Raw genomic sequence first — 17,965 nt, forward strand, 5'->3', positions numbered from 1 at the left:
ATGTCATCATCTATAAAGTGTTGTCTGACACACTCCTAGTCGGACTTGAGCCATAGTGCTTGTCTTAAGTACTGTGCTATGTAGTGTGTGTACTTAGGTAGAGGTTTTATTCTGAATGCAGTCAAGTTGGAGGGTTGGTGTGTGTGTGTGTGTGTGTGTGTGTGTGTGTGTGAGTGTGTGTGTGTGTGTGTGTGTGTGTGTGTGTGTGTGTGTGTGTGTGTGTGTGTGTGTGTGTGTGTGTGTGTGTGTGTGTGTGTGTGTGTGTGTGTGTGTGTGTGTGTGTGTGTGTGTGTGTGTGTGTGTGTGTGTGTGTGTGTGTGTGTGTGAGCAGTTGCTAGACTTTGCAGTGAGCCTTTTACACCAGCTTGTGGGACACTGTTATCTTGTCCAGGACAGACACACGTTTTTTATTACAAGGATATACAGTAAGCAAAAGAAGCTGCTGTCTACATATGCAAAAGTGAAAACCCAGAAATGGAAGACCACCCTCCTCAGCCTAAACAAGCAAAGTAGACATGTGCAATCTCACCCCAACCCTTTTTTACTTTTTTTTTCTCCCACAGCACAGCAGGGTAAGCCTCACCCAGGCATCTATCTTCATCCACTCTACTGGCTATGGCACCATGGCCCAGCACATCTGAGCCACAACCTGGTAGCACCTCTTGAGCTGCCCCTGAACTACCTGGCCCCTCAGGTACTCCTGCCATGGATGACAAGCCTGTGGTTCCCTCCAGGAACTGTGGCAGAAGGGGTGATTTTATCACCTGAGAAGGACTGTTGGGGAATGTTCATAGGACTGTGCAACACACTGTGGGGGCAGGCATACACTGGATGGAGAAACTGCTCTCCATCATTGTACTGAATAACACAAGGAGATGCAGATGTCAGACACCCCAGCCATTGGTGCAGTGAGGAGACAATGATGACAGTCTAGTGGGTGAGGACTTGATTCTCACTGCCACCCAGTTTGATGTCCATGGATTTGTGAGGTCCACACCCTTACCACAACAATGGTGTTCACCCACCTCTTGTGTTCTTCACCATCCCCGTCTCTTGTCTTGTTTGTCTTGTCTGTCTGTAATTGCTTTCTTCACCTGGCCAACCTACCTCACATAGACATTCCCACAGCCTTTCCAAAAAATTCTTGTCACTCATCTTGTTGTCTTGTCTTGGATGTAATGAATAAGTCTTCATGGGTGCTGTTCAAGCATCTTTATTATATAGAAACACATTATGGTTATAGCTATTAACGTCAACTTAGCATATATACAAACTAACTACATTCATTCTCACATGCTTACTCTATGGCTGTACTTTCAAAATGGCACTAGGTACAACACATGCCCTCTATATATAAATGCATGTTCATCACTTGCTATTCTTCTTAAAGACACATCACACACTGTGCTCTACATCCTTTCTCTTTTTTAGAATATGTGATGCACAGGATATCAATTAACATGCAAGTAATCCGAATATTTTTCCATGCATTATACAAAACTATGTACGTATATACAGTTATGTCCAAGTCACCATGCATCTCACACCCAGTCTGGACATGCAACCAAATCGTGTGATGTAAAATTGGGATTCAGGCTTAGCAACTGGAGCTGTCTCTTTTGAATGTTTGATCTTTGGAATATAGAGAACATTCTCAGGACTAGAATCAGATGGTACAACATGTCCTGGAACTGGAACAATGTCTGTATTGCTCTGAGATCTAGAGTCTACATGTTGTGATAATTCAGGTAAAGGGAGGAGATGCCTGTGATTCTTGCCGTACTCCACAAACTTGGAATCTACAAGGTAGGATCTTGGCTCTGTGCATATACCTGTTATCTGACCAATCTCGTCGAAACCTTTCAACGTTTGAATCCTTACTGTCTCTCTTTGAATGGACATAGAGATCTGCTGAATTTGTCATAATTAGACTTCTCAGCTTCTTACTGAGGCTGACCAGGGAGCTCCTCCACTCATGGGATTTTAATCTCTTTTGCAACAGTTTCTTCCTTCTCTTGTACTGTCTGTTTATGGCAGGGGACCACCAGATTGGCTTCCTTTTTTTGGAGAATAGCGTCTTAGTTCTGTTTGGGATAGCACGAGCCATGCTCTCGTGTAAGTGCTTATAGAGTGCATTTGTGTAGGATTCAGCAGTTGTAACTGTATTGTCTATCTGCTTGGGTGTCATCAAGTTCACAATTTCTGTCTTAAGAAGCATGAAGTTGGCTTTGGAGAAATTTTTTACCATGGTTTCCTTAATGGGGGGTGGGGGCAGGATGTGGATATCAAGGGTGATTAGCTTATGGTCGGATCGGACCAACGAGGAGTTGACTTCAGGTGTGGAACACTGGTCACTCATGTTGGCAATGACTAGGTCTAGGATATTGTTGCCCCTGGTGGGGGTGTGGATAAGTTGATCCAGGGCAATGGAGTTTATGAATTCCAGCAAGCATTGAGCTAAGGAGTTGGTAGTTTTCCCAGTTAATGTTGGGGTAGTTGAAGTCACCCATTATTAGTGTGTTTGGTTGACCCCTTCCAGTACATCAAGAAAAGTGGAGTGGGAATCCTGAGGCATGGTGGGGGATCTGTAGCAAGGTACAATTTGGATTGCAGTTTTGCCCAGAGTTAGTTGCACTTGGATAACCTCGGATGCATTATGCTGAGCAACTAGCCTGGAGGTGTGAATATCCTTAATGAATATGGACATACCTCCACCTTTGGTGTTTCGGTCCAGGTTACAAGGCCAAAAAATGTGGTATGAGTTATAGTCTGGTTGTGCAGGGGTGCTCTCTGGAGCCTTGAGCCAGGTGTCAGTCACTGCACAGATATCAATGTTCTCCATTTTAAGGAGTGCCTCGAGTGAGTGCATTTTGAGATTCAGACTTCTGGCATTGAGTAGCATTATTATGTGTTAAATAACTGATGAATGATCAAGAAACACAGAAACTTAGCACATATCCATATATGTGTAAGCATAATTATGACAGGTTGTGTGATCACTAACAGCTCTATATATCCAAATAAAGTGAAGAGAATTAAATGTACAAATCACAGCTGATGGTTTGATAGCAGTGTACATTCTGAAGCAGTTGATTGGGAGAAGCATGACTATTTTGTTGATGCAAATCTGTCTTTGTTGAAAAGAGGACTAAGGCATCCATCCTGTTTTCTAAAGCTATATTGGTGTGAAGGTTCAAATCCTGACATATGTAGAAATTTGTGATGTGTATTGTTATTTTTTACTGTGCTTTTACAGATTCTGCATATGTGTTCCTTAGTTTTAGTATCTTTTCCTCTTTGTCTTCTTTTAATTCCACTTTTGTGTAATGTGCAGCTACCTGAAAATGGTTTGGCTAAGCTTACCTTGTTTATGAAATGCACAACATTATGGAAATAGGGAAAACCAGATTTCTAGAAAGCAGACCTAAAAATAGAAAATGGATACAATCAATTAATGCTCTTAGCCATCACAAAAAGCCATCATGGAGTAGAGATGGGACTGGGAGATAGTAGCAAACATTAGCAATGCACCTTGCATTTGTGCACTACTTCCCTATGTGCAAACAAGCTTATCTCACATGCATGTACACTTTGTTAACCATTGTGCAAATCCAATGCTTGTTGTGTTATGGAATTGTATACATGATATTTTATTACTGGTGTTTATTGCCCATTTCCATTGTATGCCATAAATGTACATGTGGAAACATTACAAACTAAGGGCACAATATAACTATATGTCATATATTTACAATACATCCATTTGTTCCCCTACAAACCACCCCAAACAAGCACTACAACCCTGGGATCTCATTAGTTTTTCCACATATATATCAACCACAATAAAAGGTGTTATATATAATGTTGTGTATTCCCTCATGGACAGGGCCACTTGGTGATGCTCACAGCTTTGATCTGCAAAACTCAAACAGTGAAGTATGCTCAGTAAGGCTACTTGTGTTGTCATACACCTATTCTTCCAAACAGCTTACTGCTATTAAGCTACCAGCCTCAGATGACACTATGAAGCCATATACCTAGGCAGTCCTCCTAACCTCTTGTCTCCCACATGACTTGTTGATGTCATCAACTATACATTTACCTGCAGTCCTGTCAAAATCAGGATTCTGCTATGCTGTGTGCATTAAGTACTGTGTTCTGTAGTCTATGTACCTTAGATAGGTAGGGGTTCTATTCTCACTGTAGTCAACTGGATGTGTCTACACAGAAAAGCAGAAGTGTGTATCTCACAGTTACCTCTCCAATGGCATGGCTTGCTATTTTTTGAGAGTTTCACAAGCCTACACATTCATTTCATGCAAGACTCCCAATCTTTTGTCTCCCACATGGCCTGCTGATGTCATCTACTACAAGTTCACTTGCAGTCGAAACAAAATCAGCCTTGTAACATGGAACCTGCTTTAAGTACTATGTTCTCTGTTGTGCATCTTTAGGTAGGGCTTCTATTCTCACTGAAGTCAAAATGGGAGGGAAGGGCTGGTGTGCGTGTATGAGCTGGACTTTACAGTGAGGTTTTTACAGGATAATGTAGGACACTGTCTGTTATCTTGTCCTCACAGACACTGGTGATGTCATCATCTATAAAGTGTTGTTTGACACACTCCAAGTCGGACTTGAGCCATAGTGCTTGTGTTAAGTATTCAGCTATGTAGTGTGTGTGTACTTAGGTAGAGGTTTTATTCTGACTGCAATCAAGTTGGGGGATTGGTGTGTGTGTGTGTGTGTGTGTGTGTGTGTGTGTGTGTGTGTGTGTGTGTGTGTGTGTGTGTGTGTGTGTGTGTGTGTGTGTGTGTGTGTGTGTGTGTGTGAGCTGTTGCTAGACTTTACAGTGAGCCTTTTACACCAGCTTGTAGGACACTGTTATCTTGTCTAGGACAGACATACATTTGTTATTACAAGGATATACAGTAAGCAAAAGAAGCTGCTGTCTACATATACAAAAGTGAGAACCCAGAAATGGAAGACCACCCTCCTCAGCCTAAATAAGCAAAGTAGACATGTGCAATCTCACCCCAACCCTTTTTTACTTTTTTTTTTTTACTTTCCCCCAGAGCACAGCAGGGTAGGCTTCACCCAGGCATCCATCTTCATCCACTCTACTGACTATGGCACCATGGCCCAGCACATCTGAGCCACAACCTGGTAGCACCCCTTGTGCTGCCCCTGAACTACCTGGCCCCTCAGGTACTCCTGCCATGGAGGACAAGCCTGTGGTTCCCCCCAGGAACAGTGGCAGAAGGGGTGATATTATCACCTGAGAAGGACTGCTGGGGAATGTTCATAGGACTGTGCACCACACTGTGGGTGCAGGCATACACTGGATGGAGAACCTGCTCTCCATCATTGTACTGAATAACACAAGGAGATGCAGATGTCAGACACCCCAGCCATTGGTGCAGTGAGGAGACAATGATGACAGTCTAGTGGGTGAGGACTTGATTCTCACTGCCACCCAGTTTGATGCCCATGGGTTTGTGAGGTCCACACCCTTACCCCAACAATGGTGGTCACCCACCTCTTGTGTTCTTCACCATCCCTGTCTCTTGTCTTGTTTGTCTTGGCTGTCTGTAATTGCTTTCTTCACCTGGCCAACCTACCTCACATATACATTCCTACAGCCCTTCCAAAAAATTCCTGTCACTCATCTTGTTGTCTTGTCTTGGATGTAATGAACAAGTCTTCATGGGTGCTGTTCAAGCATCTTTATTATATACAAACACATTATAGTTATAGCTATTAACTTCAACTTAGGTAACGTATATACAAACTAACTACATTCATTTTCACATGCTTACTCTATGGCTGTGCTTTCAAAATGGTACTAGGTACAACACATGCCCTCTATATATACATGCACGTTCATCACTTGCTATGCTTCTTAAAGACACATCACACACTGTGCTGCACATACTTTCTCTTTTTTAGAATATGTGATGCACAGGATATCAATTAACATGCAAGTAATCTGAATATTTTTTTCCATGCATTATACAAAATTATGTACGTATATACAGTTATGTTCAATTCGCCATGTATCTCACACCCAGTCTGGACATGCAACCAAATTGTGTGATATAAAACTGGGATTCAGGCTTAGCAACTGGAGCTGTCTCTTTTGAATGTTCGATCTTTGGAATATCGGGAACATTCTCAGGACTAGAATCAGATGGTACAACATTTCCTGGAACTGGAACAATGTCTGTATTGCTCTGAGATCTAGAGTCTACATGTTGTGGTAATTCAGGTACAAGGAGGAGATGCCTGCGCTTTTTTCCGTACTCCACACCCTTGGAATCTACAAGGTAGGATCTTGGCTCTGTGCATATACCTGTTATCTGACCAATCTGGTCGAAACCTTTCAACGTTTGTATCCTTACTGTCTCTCCTTCTTTCAATGGACATAGAGATCTGCTCGATTTGTCATAGTTAGACTTCTGGATAGAATGCTTCAACAATTGGGCTCTGATGGCTTTGTTGTTTTTAGCTTTAGGCCTCAATAAACTAGAATTAATAGGCAATGTTGTTCCTGTTTCCCTGGACAGAAGTCTCTAAGCAGACGAGGCAAGTATATCATCATGGGGTATGTTCCTGAGATTGAGTAGATTCAAAAAGCCATTCTTATTGTCACACTGACTTTCATGCAATTGCTTTTTACTTTGCTCTGCACGTTCAGCTAGCCCATTTGATTGTGAATATTCAGGACTGCTAGTAACATGTAAAGTCCCATTCTCTTGCAAATTTCTGAAATAACTGACTAGTAAATTGAATACCATTGTCAGAAATAACTTTGTGTGGACAGCCATGGACTGAGAAATGATGTTTCAGCTTGATTATAAAAGGAGCGGATGTTAGATTATGTCGTAAGTCACTCTCAAACCAGTTCGAATAAGAGTCTACCAATACTAAGTATTGCTAATTGTTCCACTTGTATATATCAGTGGCAACTGTTGACCAAGGTAGTTCATGAACTTGACTTAGCTGAAATGGTTCTCTTTGCAAATGCATTTTAGTGCTATTGCATACTGAACAAGAAATAAGCACTTTATCAATGTCTTTCACTAGTGAAGGCCAAAATACTAGTTCTCTCGCCCTTCTTTTAATAGAGTAGGAACCTAGGTGACCATGATGCAAAATCTGGATAGTACAAAACATTTTTTTCCTTGCCAATAAATTCACTGGGTCGACCCTTTCACCAATTACTGATACACCATCTACATAGAAAGTGGTCTGCTGCAGCTCGACTTGATCAGTTTGCTTTTTTGAGTGACCTTTCTTTATAACTGTGAGAGGCTTACTTCATTTGCAAAACTTTTGAAAATGGTTCCATTTTTTACACTTGTGGCATTGCTGACAAAATTCTAAGCATTTTTCTCTTTTAGACACATGATTTGCACCACAGTTGTGACAGTTAACAATAAAGCTGGATTTGGGTTTTTCTGACTCATGCTTGTGATGCACTGAGCATGTTCCTTTCTTAGAACATCTGGAAAACGACTTAGTTTCTTTGATGAACTAGCAAGGGCTGTGGCTTCCACATGCTTAGGCCTACTTCTGCTTGCCATGTGTCGCATGCTATCTGCATTTGCTCTGGAGCCCTCTGAAATCAAACTCTTGTCATTTGCAAGCATTCTTGTGTGTCTGTAACTTCATGGATTTGACAAATCTCAGTAGCTTTACTCAATGTTAAATCACTGTCACGAAGCAAAATCTTTCTCACAGCAGCACTGGTAATACCACACACAAGCCTGTAGATTATCAACTCATCTTTTAAGGCACCAAAATGACACATGTTAGCTTTGTTTCTTAGGTCAGTAATATAAGCTGCAAAAAGTTTCCCCTGGTTTCTAATCTCTTGTGTAAAACAAATGCCTTTCTAAAGTAATATTTGTCTGGGGGTTGCACATTTCTCTGAATTTGCACTTCCAGCACTCAGGGTCTTCCCTTGATTTAGCCTGTACAATAATATGACAATTTTCACCTTCTCCATCATACACTGCTGGTGTGTACACAAATAAACCCTCTCTTTCAATGCCCTCTGACCCAGATAGGTTTACCAAAATGAATGACTGGTGTGTGCATCTTTGTCCGAATAAGCTGCTTGTATAAAAATATCTTACTCTTGCTCAAATATTCTCCAGTTCTCTACAATATTCTGATCAAATGCAAGTGGTGAGGGCTTTCGAAATCCATCTGCCATATTAACACATACCAGTGAAGAATTTTGCAAATGCACACGAATACACATACATACACACATGCCAAAAATTTATGCCAGTATTTGTAACTTTGCTCAATGAAACAACAAGCCTCTAAATAACTGAGTTTTGCAAAATAATTTGACATTTGCGAAATAACTGAATCTTTCAAAATAACTTTCACAGGCACTTTGCACTCACAAAATTGTTGTACAGCAAAAGTCATTTATCATCATTTTAAGAAACATTTTAAATAATTTAACTTTGTGAATGGATTGGGCAAAAGAAGCGAGGAGCAAGAAACATTTCGAAGCAACTGCACTTTGTGAATAAACAGTACACGGCACATTGAAGCTTCCAAAATGGTGGTACTTTGCTAGATAATTCTTTACAGTGCAAGAAACACTCTGTAATGGCGTTACTTTGTGAATAGACACACCCAGCACAAGAAATTGTTTGAAATGGCTGTACTTTGTACTTTAGAAAATAGTTGCACTTTCCACAAAGATAAACTCTTTGGAATACGTGCACAGCAATAAGCACACACTGTAAGCACTTTTACACACTTTGAGATACTTTGAATAACTCTAGTGATGCCCTTGATGCAATACAAAGTCATAGTTATGCCAAAGCACAGCACTTTGCCCAAAGCATGCAGTTGCCTTGCTTTATTTATGCTTAATGTGAACATTTTACCCTTGTTATATTAGTTTTGCCTATTTAATCTCTTTTCATGACGATTGTAATTTTCTTGTACTTGTTTTACTCTAAACATGCCCGCTACGCTTTAACATATTTGTTTCACTTTACACATACTTGTTTTGCTTTAAACATACTTGTTTTGATTTAATATCTTATTCGCAAACATTTTGCTTAATTAATAAACCTGTTGTTCCTCTCGCTTGTTTAATAATGTGGTTTGTGCCCTTGTTATGCTCCATTTTCTCTTTTTTATAAAGTAAACTGTTTGTGCAAGTTTTCATTACCTTTGGTTCTTTTCTGGCCCTTTCTCGTGCTCTTTTCTCTTACTTTACCTTCACTGTTATCTCTGCACCTCACGGCTCTGAATATCAGTTTCTATCATGCTGGTTCTGACACCATGTTGCTCATTTTGTTGTCTTATCTTGGATGTTATAGATGAGTCTTCATGGGTTCTGTTCAAGCAGCTTTATTATGTACAAACACATTACGGTTATAGCTATTAACTTCAACTTACGTAACATATATACAAACTAATTACTTTCATTTTCACATGCTTACTCTATGGCTGTACTTTCAAAATGACACTAGGTACAATACTTGCCCGCTATTTATACATGCACATTCATCACTTGCTATGCTTCTTAAAGGCACATCACACACTGTGCCCTAAAACTCCTTTCTCCCTCAAAAAAATAAAATAAAATGGACACCTGTCCCACAAAAAAATATTGTCTCATACATAGGTCTCCATTTCACACGTGTGTGCTCATGATACACATGATTCTATCCACTGCTCTATACAACCGATTGTGTTGTGGTTACCCCTGTCTCTGGAGGTGACAGTCCAAATTCAGCAAAATTTGTATGTTTTATTTTGGAAGAAATAGATAGCTATGTTTCTTTCCTGCATCCTTCATGCACATTCCTTCATTATTTTCACTTTGTCCAGTCCCCTGCTTGCTGCCTATTTCACCACATTCCTGTCTTCCCCAATTCTTTTCTTTAAAGCGTAACTGCAAGATGGTGCTCATCGTGCATTAACAACTGACTTTGGAAAAATCAGTTCTAAGTATTATATAGTTCATAGGTTCATAGGTAGGTACTAGGCTATTGGCCCTAGGACCTATATAAGCCTAGCCAAAAAGGTACCCTGGCTTTTGCTACCCAAGAAAATTATTTTCCTGTTCTCCTGTTGAACAGAGCCACAGAAGTGATCCCCAGGGTGAATTTCCTATTTCCCATCCAATCATCAAGATTTTTCTTGAAGAGTGCTAATGAGGAGCTTTGTTTGATATAGATATGAAGTTTGTTCCAGAGAATGGGAAGTCTCTGGGACAGGAATCGATCCCTCAAGCATGTTCTGTTTATTGTGTTGACAAGGTTTAGGTCCCTAGAGCGTGTAGCTCAGAGGGATTGGGATTTCTTTAAGTGGAGCATGTCCAACAGCTCTGGGTTTGACATAGCCTTGTATGTTAGGCAGAGATCGCATCTGAGCAGGCGATATTCGACAGAGTAAAGATGGAGATTTTTTAGATGGTCTGCATAGGGCATCTGTTTGAGGCCAGTAATCCTCTTTGTGAGGTATTTCTGCAGCCTTTCCAGTTGTTGTAGATGTCATGTGTGGTGCACACCATAAGGGGCATTGTACTCTATAATGAGTCTAATGAGTGATGAATAGAGGGGAACAATCACCTCTTTTTTCCTAGATGAGAAACCTTTTTTGATGAGGTGTCCCATGTAGAAGGTTTTGCTAACTACTGTGGTGATATGTTTATCAAAGGAGAGACTACTGTCCACCTGTGTCCCAAGGTCTCTTATCACACTTTTGGTGTTAAGTAGACTACTGCCTATGTGGTAGTATATGGGTACAGAGTTTTTACCAAAGGGGATGACAAAGCACTTTTTGGTACTTAGCTTCAGGCCATTGCTTTGACACCAGGCATCTGTCTCAGTGAGGCCCTTTTGTAGGATGTCCACATCGTTAGGAGTTTCGATTATGGCTCCTAGTTTGCAGTCATCTGCGAAGTTCATTAGCCAAAGACCTTCTGTGTTAGCCTTTACTTCAGAGAAGTAGATACCAAACAGGAGTGGACCCAGGATTGAACCCTGTGGTACTCCATTTGTCACTGGTCTGAAGTCGGATTTGGATTCTGCTACTTTCACAGTGTGGATTCTGTCAGTGAGCCAGTTGGCAACCCATCTTGTGACATAGGATTTCAACCTAGTTTAGTGAGTTTTTCTATAATTCCAGAGTGGGGGATGGTGTTGAAAGCCTTGGTGAGATCTAGATAAGCTGTGTGAACCACCTTACCCTCATCTACGGCTTTGGTGACTGCTTCAAAGAAGTCTATCAGGTTTAGGAGACATGATCTGCCTTTTACAAAACTGAACTGGGTGTGGTCCAGAGTTTGGATATTACTAATGTCTTTGTTTATAAGTTCCATGATGATATGTTCCATGGCCTTGCAGACTAGGCTTGTCAGGCTAATGGGGCAGTAGTTACTGGGGTCTGTGGTGGATCCCCCTTTGTGGAGTGGGATAACCTTCGTTGTGTACCATTCAGTGGGAACAAAGCCTGAGGTGAGTCTATGATTGAACATGATACTTAGGTGGGGTGCCAGTTCATTCTGTAGTTTGTGTAGAACGTAGCCTGGGATGTTGTCAGGTCCCATGGATGCTGTGTTCTTGGCTTTGGAGAGTGTGGTTTTTACCTGTGCAGCTGTGATTACAGGAAATTTGCATTCCTCCGGTATAGAGATGGGCCCTTAAGGAGGTGAGAGTGGGGTAAAGTTAGCACTGAACCTATCTGCCAGGATGTTGGGAGTATCAGCTGGTTTTGTATATTTCGTGCCATTGTGGTGTAACTCAGAGCAGATCTGAATGTTGCCATTGAGATTTTTAACATAGCTATAGAATGCTTTGTGGTTGTCTTTAGAAACAGTGGTGATTTTGTTTTCATAACTAGCGTTGGAGGATTTTATGAGGGATCTCAGTTTCTTACTGAGGCTGACCAGGGAGTTCCTCCAATCATGGGATTTTACTCTTTTTTGCAGCAGTTTCTTTCTTCTGTTGCAGAGTTTGTTTATGGCAGGGGACCACCAGATTGGCTTCCTTTTTCAGAAGGATAACATCTTGGTTCTGCTAGAGATAGCACGATCCATGGACTCGTGTAAGTGCTTATAAAGTGCGTTTGTGTAAGCTTCATCAGTCATACCTCTATTATCCATCTGCATGGGTGTCATGAAGTCTGGAACTTTTGTCTTAAGAAGCATGAAGTTGGCTTTGGAGAAATTTTGTATGGTGGTTTCCCTAATGGGGGGTGGGGGAGGGATGTGGATGTCTAGGGTGATTAGCTTGTGGTCAGATCTGACCAACGAGGAACTGACCTCTGGTGTGGAACACCGGTCACCCATGTTGGTAATGACCAGGTCTAGGATATTGCTGCCCCTGGTGGGGGTGTGGATAAGTTGATCCAAGGCATTGGAATTTATGAATTCCAGAAACCGTTGAGCAAAAGAGTTGGTACATGAGTAGTTTTCCAAGTTAATTGTGTGTTAGTTGAAATTGCCCATTATTAGGGTGTTAGGCTGTACCCTAATATTTTCCAGTGTATCAAGAAATGAGGAGTGGGAATCCTGGGACATGGTGGGGGATCTGTAGCAAGCTGCAATTTGAATTGCCGTCTTTCCCAGAGTTAGTTGCACTTGGATAATCTCGGATGCATTATGCTGTGAAACTAGACTGGAGGTGTGGATATCCTTAATGAATATGGACACACCTCCTCCTTTAGTTTTTTGGTCCAGGTTAGGTGACCGAAAGGTGTGATATGAATTATAGCCTGGTAATGCAGAGGTGCTCACTGGAGCCTTGAACCAGGTCTCTGTCACTGCACAGATGTCGATGTTCTCCATTTTAAGGAGTGCCTTGAGTGAGTGCATTTTGAGTTTTAGACTTCTAGCATTGAGTAGCATTACCCTCAGATTTTGCTTGTTTGAATCTGTTACAGTGGTGAATTTGTCATTTGAACCTTGCCTAAAAAAGGCACTATAGGTGTGGCAAGAGCCTTAGCCAGTAACCACAATCCCAAAGGAGACAGGTGCAGGCCATCTCTGGCAAAGCATTATCATCTGTCGGTCATGTCATCCCAGGCAGACAGATACTGGATCCCCTTAGAATGACACCCGAAGCTTAGCCAATTGCTGAAGTCAATCATTTTGTCCTTTTACTGTGGTATATTTCTGGGTGATGGCAGGATGCTACTGAGGGCTAGGGTCATACCTCCCTGGGGTACAATATCGGAAAGATCCTCCATGTCTCTTTTCATGCAGTCCAGGGAGGTATGCCTCAGGTCATTCACACCAACATGGACAATGACAGAGTCATATTTGTACTTGTTGTGGAGTGACCTGAGTGTGTGCATTATGTGGCGGACCCTGGCACCCAACAGGCAGCTGACAGTAACTTTCTCCTTGTGTAACCTTGTGAGTGAAACATCAGTGTGCCTGACTATAGAGTCACCTATGACTAGAGTGTTGGGTATGTTGTTATGCCTTATGGGCTGTGGTTGGATGGCACACTGAGTTTGTGGGCTATGTGTCATTTGTGTTGTGTTGGGGGGTGGAGGTTTCTTGCATTTCTGCTTTGGAGGTCTCAGCTGCTTGGACAGATTTTTAGTGAAAGCCTCCGTGAATGTAGGTGTGTGTTTTGTGTTTCTATGTGTGTGTTTTGGTGGTGTAGGTTCTGAGGGATTATGTGATGAGTGTGGTGTGGTACAAGGGTTTACCCTCTCATCTTGACTGTCTAGTCCAGTCTTGGGTGAAGAGAGCTTTGCTTCCCCTTTGGCTATATAAGTGCATCTCTCACAGGTTGTAGTGTTGGGTGGTAGGAGGAGAGGGTTGTCTGTGTACATGAGGCAATTACTGTGTTGCCCCAAGATGCCCAGATTCATCAGGTAGACAGGAGAAAACACTGGGAGCTGACCCATAGACATGCCTGGATAGGTGCTTATTTATTAAGTACTAAAACTGTTTTCCTCTAGACAAGTGAGGAAAGTTGAGTGTTGTAGTAATTTGTAGCTTATTTAGTGCTTACAATGAATTCTGAACAAGTGCTGAGTTCAAAGAAACAGATTTGAGTGCTAAAACTAAACAAGTGTCTAGTTCTTAGGGAAAATTTGAAGAGCAGACTTTATAGTGCCAGGAATATTTTAACCCTAGCTAAGTGGCAATGCATAAAGTGTTTTTTTTTTTATATAACAGTAGCAAATGAGCAAACTGATTTAAACAAATTAACCAATTAACCAATAAAAAGCTAAAAACTGAGCCCAGTTCCAGCAGTCTTCAGTCAGACAAGTTATAACTGCACACTCCTGCCACTCTGGTGCAGGGGAACCCTCTCCAGAAAAAGATGGCCTGGATTAGTGCTCAAGTTATACAAACAAAGCTAGATTCAGCAGGTCTGAATCAAGTCTTGTGCTACAGCAAACAAGACATACCAGTTTCAGAAAGAAACAGTTCAAATAAGCAGGCACAATAAGCCTTTAACCAGAAATTTCCAGCTCAGAAGGGCAGAATCTAGCCTTTCTTCCCACAAGAGTGCAGACCACAAACCTTCTTAATGTAAAATAACTGGCCTGAAGCCCAAGTGCTTAAACCAGAACTAATATACTTTTAGAATAACAGACACTGAGCCTTCAATCAGCAATTCCCAACTTAGAAGGATGTAAGCTACTTGTCCTGCCACAACAGTGCAGACCACAAACCTTCTTAATGTAAAACAAATGGTCTGAAGCCCAAGTGCTTAAACAAACAGGCTTAGAATAAGTAATTTAATCAGGCTACTACCAAGCAGTAATAAATGCAGCAGAATAATACAATTGAGCACTTTTTAGAAGAGGCAAAAGCAAAATAAGGTAATAAAGTAAGAAGAAACACAAATGCAGTAAAAGTAGGTGAATAAAGTGCATTTTTATGGGATTGGAAACCAGTACCATCTAGCCATATTTTAGACAGTCCATACCAAATATCACACTTCCTAATTTGGATTTACACATAACATTATTTGACACTGTTCACATACACCTGGATTCAAACCAAATACCATCTGAACAAAAAATGCATGCATCACTGCCTTAACAGGTGATTCTATAGACTCAGTTTATTAGCAGGTGTATTTTAGAGAGTGTATAGCAAATGACAGACTTAACTGCTGTTGTATACACCTGCTAGTTAACCGAATCTCTGGCTGCAGGAATTAATACACTTAATACAGTGATAACTTCCTTTTTGGGGCAAATGGTTTACTTATAGGTAATACGTACTTTACAGCATTTTGTTCGTAGCATTGCTTATCGATGCTACATGAGGCACAGCATCACACAACATCTCTCACTGCTGCTGTACAAAGCTACGTGAGTTTCGGGAAATAATGCTTTATAAAAGATTACAGGGTATTGTGCAATGCTGCTTCACAGAAATTTAATGAAGAAGATACAACATTAATAATATGGGGAGCAAACACAGTGAAATACAAAGGAAAATTTTTCCTAACTCGTATCACTTACTATTGAATGTTTTAAATACATCTGCTACCTAACTGAATCTGTGGAAGCAAGTGTTAATGCATTGTTGTTGAAGGCAGATGGCACTGGGTTCAAATACACATGGATGTAATAATTTTACAAGTGTGCATGATACTTTAAATATATCTTCTTATATTGCTGCCAGTTACAGTTGCTTCACATTGGTGGACATTATTCACCATTGTGTAATAATTGTTTAAAAAAAAGAAATGGGTAAGACAGGAAAGTGGTGAAATGGAGAGCAAGCAAGGGAATGGACAAAGTGAAAACAAGGCAGAAATGTGCAGGAAGGATGTAGGAAAGAACCATAAACATCCATTTCTTCCAAGATAATACATACAAATTTTGCTGAATTTAGACTATCACTTCCAGAGGGGGGGTGCCTATAACACAATCTGTTGTATAGACAATTGTATAGAGAACTATCATGTGTGTCATGAAGACATGTGTGCAAAATGCATATCTATGTACAGGATGATTTTTTTGCGGGACAAGTGCCCTTTTTATTTATTTATTTATTTATTTATTTATTTATTTATTTATTTTATTTATTTATTTTTTTTTTTTTTGAGAGAGAGGAATGTTGGGGAAAGGCTGTAATAAAGTGTGGGTGAGGTAAGTTGGGCAGGTGAGAAAGCAATTGCAGACAGACAAGACAAACATGACAAGCGACAAGGATGGTGAAGGACACATGAGGTGGGGAATCTCGGTCCCATGCACGTTGAGTCAGTTGACAGTGAGAATCTAGACCTCACCTAGTGGACTGGCATTGCTGTCACCTCACTAAGCCACTGGATGCAGTGCCTGCTGTCTGTGCCTCCTACTGGTGCTCTGCAAGAGGATGGAGAGCAGATGTTCCATCCAGCATAGGCGTGCACCAAAGGAGCAGTGCACAATCCTATGCACCATCCCAGGCAGTTCGTCATGAGTGATAAACTCATCTTCTCTGCCACTGCTCCTGGAGGGAGCCACAGGCCTATCGTCTGGAGTAGAACTACCTGAGGGGTTGTGTAGTGCAGGGGCAGCAGGGGGGTAGTACCAGGTACTGCACCAGATGTGCTGGGCAGCTGTGCTGTAGCTGGTGGAGTGGGGGGCAGCTGGATCCCATGGAACAGTTTTACCTTGTTGCACCATGGGAAAAACAAAAAATAAAAAAAATTAATACAAATAAAGAAAAAATGAAAATAATAAACACACACACACATAAAAAGAGAAAAGAGTTGGGTAAGAGAAAAAAGGGAAAAAATTATTAGCTTTATATGTGATATGCAAAGCATTGATACAATTATTTGACTCTGTTGTGTTACCTTTACTTTTAACACTACAAACTCCTAACACGTTTCTTACTTACTTTTAAGACTATGCAATTTATAAAAGACACGTACTATAGCACAGATTGTAGCCACCAATCCTTGATGTGTGCATATGTTGCACATACTATATGTCTGTTCCAGTTATGCTGCTTATAGATTACAGAAGGTCATTTGTGCCACTGCTATAGAGGTATGAAGTTACATTCCAATAACACTGACAATCTAAAAGTATTATGTATTTGGAAAGTGTGGTTTTTGAACCTACAACCAATGACTATGCTAAAATACTGTACTGTTCTTTTGTCTTTCAGACTTCTGAATGCATACTTTCCTTTTACAGTTCAGAGATACATGCCCACCATTACTTGAGAATATGAGACCATTGCTTTGTGCTACTGACTAAGGCATGCATAGTTTATTTTACAGTTGGAATATGCATGCAAATTTGATATAACTCTATTAAATACCAACTAAACAGCCCTTAACTTTTAATGCTACACAATTACTATACAAATTATTATTATTATTAAAATACTATTTAGACAGTACTGTTCTGATGCATACATACCACATGCTTCTTGCATCCTTACTAAATGAGTGGCAAGGGAATGAATAGTCAAGTCTAGTTCCTCAGCAAAACAGAACAGAGCAGAAAACCATTATTAATACCATTTTTGACCACATTCACTTTTAACTCTTACAATTATGCACTGAAATTCATACTTACACATCTGTGGGGTGTCCCCTCCCCAACATTCCCCGATCCAAAGGTTGAGGGTATCCCATTTCCTCCTCTGGAGGTCATCAAATGATGTCTGCATTGCTCACCTGTATAAGAGATACCAGTGACACTAGTTAAGGGCCTAGCAACCTAGCAACACTATTCCAGGTTTCAGATTTATATTCTGAGATGGAATAGTCTAGCTACAGCAACCTGGGCCCATGATCCATAACTAGGAGTCTAACAAAAATCTTGGAATCCTGGACACCCCAACACTGCACCCAAAAGCAATATTGCCATAATTCAAGATCAATGTCTAATGAGGATTTTCTGCAATTTGCAGTTTATATGCTGCTGTTTCCTGCCTATTGCATATCTCACGCTTACTGAGAGTGTGCACATTTTGGATTTGCAACATTTAAAAACATTGAGC

The sequence above is a fragment of the Protopterus annectens genome, chromosome 4.part1 (genome assembly GCF_019279795.1).
Source record: "Protopterus annectens isolate FY-2018-M chromosome 4.part1, PAN1.0, whole genome shotgun sequence".
Classification (NCBI taxonomy): domain Eukaryota; kingdom Metazoa; phylum Chordata; order Ceratodontiformes; family Protopteridae; genus Protopterus; species Protopterus annectens.